The 3,055-nt window shown below is 38.1% G+C and overlaps 1 long non-coding RNA gene across 2 annotated transcripts; it reads left to right on the top strand.

Annotated features, from left to right (window-relative positions):
* Nucleotides 1-1,132: 1,132 nt before the first annotated feature.
* On the top strand, nt 1,133-2,841 carry LOC122005692. Of its 2 annotated transcripts, none has more exons than XR_006118464.1 (2): nt 1,133-1,752; nt 2,628-2,841. It is a non-coding gene; the product is annotated as an uncharacterized LOC122005692 (long non-coding RNA). The 2 variants fall into 2 exon arrangements; XR_006118463.1 differs by having other exon boundaries at nt 2,618-2,841.
* The last annotated feature ends 214 nt before the right edge of the window (nt 2,842-3,055 follow it).

Genomic DNA, 3,055 nt, shown 5'->3' with positions numbered 1-3,055 from the left:
ACCGATCGGTGAAGCTGATCGGTCCTGCTAACGTTGCGTAGCAAGCTAGTTCTCTCTTCTTCTTGCGGTATAAAGAGGGCTACAGGACTTGGTGAGACTCTCTCTGAAACTACTTCTTCCTTCTTCCTGTTCTTGCTGTTGAGCTTTGTTGAGTTGCTTTGAAGCTTCGCGTGAGCTTTGTGCTGGTTTTGTAGCGCTGCTGCTTCTTCCAGTCGAAGAGAAGGCAAGAAAGTTTACATTTGTATTGTATTTTATTTCTTGTTTTCCCTGTACTCTTTTCTTGCTGTTGCAAGAAGTTTCTGTGGCGAGGTTTCTCCACCCAGAAGGAGAGTTTTTATTAGTCGGTTTTCCGGGGACTCATCCACCGACGGATTGATTGGGTTCGTCCACCTTACGGACACGCCGAGGAGTAGGAGCATCATCTCCGAACCTCGTACATCGCTGTGTTAAGGTTTGATATTCTTCCTTTCGTTTCTAGTTTATTTTTCCGCTGCGCTAACGAATTGTAGGAAGAAACGAGCGATTTGGGGCGGCTATTCACACCCCCCCTCTCTAGCCGTACGAAGAGATCCTATCAGCTATGACCATGGTGTGAGACTTCCTTAGCTAGAACCTACTTGTTGTTGCGACCGTGATCACGACCACAATAACCTTCCATTGGATATGACGCTTGACTTCCTCAAATCGGAACATACTAACTCTGATACCAACTGATATAGGATAGGATAGCGATTATTAATTGGTATTTGGATATTTTATTTTATTATTATAACTTAGTATTTCCCTCCTTTTAGGTGTCCAATTATATATTTTTAATGTGTTTCATGAGAGTAAATATTTATTAGTCTTTATTTTAATTTATATATGGATATTTTGAATATTATTTGATTATATTGTATTTTGTAGAAATTAAGGGAGAACAATTGAGGAGAAGAGCACCAGATTAGTCTAATCGTGGTGTAGTTCAATTGCAAAGGTTTAGAGGAGGAGAAGGAGCCAATTTCAAAGCCCAATTGAGAAAACCCTAAAGCTTCTTTGTTCAATTGAAGGCTAAAGATGGATTTCTGGTTTGGTTCAATTTCCGATTCAGCAGACGATTAAAAGGGGCACAACGGTTCGACAAAACACGACTCGGGTTTTCATTTTTCTTCTTCGCACTGTGCACGTTTCTTCTACGCACGCCCGATGCCACCAAATCCCTTCTTCTCGCGACTCCTTCCAATTTAGTGAAGGCAGTGATGGCGACGACTCCTGTGAATGACAACTTCTACCAGGGTTCATCTTCTCCGGCGGAGAGGTTCTGCGCCGGCGCAGTGAGTCCCTCTCACTTCTTGATTCTCGACAAAAGGGCAGCAGTGCCTTACTAGGGCTTCTTGACAGCGGAGCGTTCTTCTCCGGCAAGCACCCCTCTTCATCCCTCCCTCAGCGGAGATTCACCTACGGACGACATTGCGAATGCAGAGGATTTCATAGAGGAATCTGGCTATCCCTTCTTCTTCTCTGGCGAATTTCTTCTTCTTCCATCACTAAGCAGTGATGTGGACTTCCCGTGGACGACGTTGCAAAGGTGGGCATAATTCCAGCAACCTCAGTGGTGTATCCATTTTTGGCAGCAAGCTTCGTTTCATATCTCTATTCAACTTCGTGTGGTTCGCATTGGTGGAATCAGAAGATCAGAGGAGGTCAGTAATGTGTCTTGCTGTTCACCGAGGCTAGCGGTTCCAAATCTGGATCCTCGATGTGATGGCGGAGGTAGTCGATTATAGTGTTTGATCGTAAAAGAATGATTTGGATAGTATAGTTTACTTACTGTTTAATTATTCATGTTCAGTTGTTAGTTTAATTTTGTGTTTGATCTATTTGTTATTTTCTTATGATGCATATTTGATTGTTTAGCTTCGTACTTTATTTAGTTCTGTTTATGCATGATTATTGATCTTATAGCATAGGGTGACAATGTGGTACAGATTTAACTTTTATGCATAATTATGTTTTTGTTTAATTGTTGTTAAGTTTATTTAGTCAATTGCTTTTGTTTGATTGTTGTTTCCCTTATGTATTTTTATGTTAATTGCATTTGTTTCATGTTATGCTTATTGATGACGAATCTTGTGTCATAGTGTAACAATACGGTGCAGGAGTAGTCTTCGATAGTTAGATAGTATTGCTAGTTAGTTTAATTCATGCTTGTTTATCATTTCTGTTTATGATGTTATTTGTAGCGTATAGTAATACTGTGTTATAGGTTCATCATTATTGGTTAATTAGAGTTTCCTTTATTGCATTAAGTGTAGAAATCCAAAAACAAAACTCCCATTATTCGATTCTATATGAAAACAAATGTCTAGCCATTAGTTTCACAAGAGAGATGACCCGGTCCTCTACTAGACTACCTTAGTGTAGGTTAAGGGTTCGGTAGATTAGAAATTATTAATTTGATGTGAGCGAGTGATAGTCGCACACTTATCAAATTTTGAAGCCGTTGCCAGGAAACTTAGTGGTGTTCGTTTGTTTTTAGACTGTACATAAGTTATTTTTTTATCTTGTTCTTGCTTTTCTTCTTTATTATTTTATTTTATTTTTTATGTAATTGTTAGTATCTACCTTTTTTCTCTAGAATTTTACAGGTTGAAGGAAAGGAGCGAGGGAAGAATGCTAACAACTACATCGTCAATAAAGACCTATTTTGGTCAAATCTCATCATTTAGACTACTATTTCAGTTTTTAAAAAATATTTTTCATTTCTTTCTTTCAATTTTATTCTCTCTTATTTCTGTTTACTTGGTCGTTGTAGAAATTCAAAAATGTTGTTAGGACTTAATTATTCATCGTTTGTATTCATGCATGCTATCTTGTATATTTTCCTTTGTCTTTTGATGATATTTGCATGAGTATTTCATTTTAGACCAGGAAATTTCTTGTATATCATTAGCAGTTTTAGAGTTTCAGTGTGATTAGAACCTCAGATTTGTCAAACAAAATGGATAACAACACTGAAAAGACTCTCAGAGAGCTTTAGACACAAGATTTGTTAGATGAATCATTCTGCATTCAA

The sequence above is a fragment of the Zingiber officinale genome, chromosome 7B (assembly GCF_018446385.1).
Source record: "Zingiber officinale cultivar Zhangliang chromosome 7B, Zo_v1.1, whole genome shotgun sequence".
Classification (NCBI taxonomy): domain Eukaryota; kingdom Viridiplantae; phylum Streptophyta; class Magnoliopsida; order Zingiberales; family Zingiberaceae; genus Zingiber; species Zingiber officinale.
Note: the sequence above shows the minus strand (reverse complement) of the source record. Positions and strands in the feature narration are given on the sequence as shown.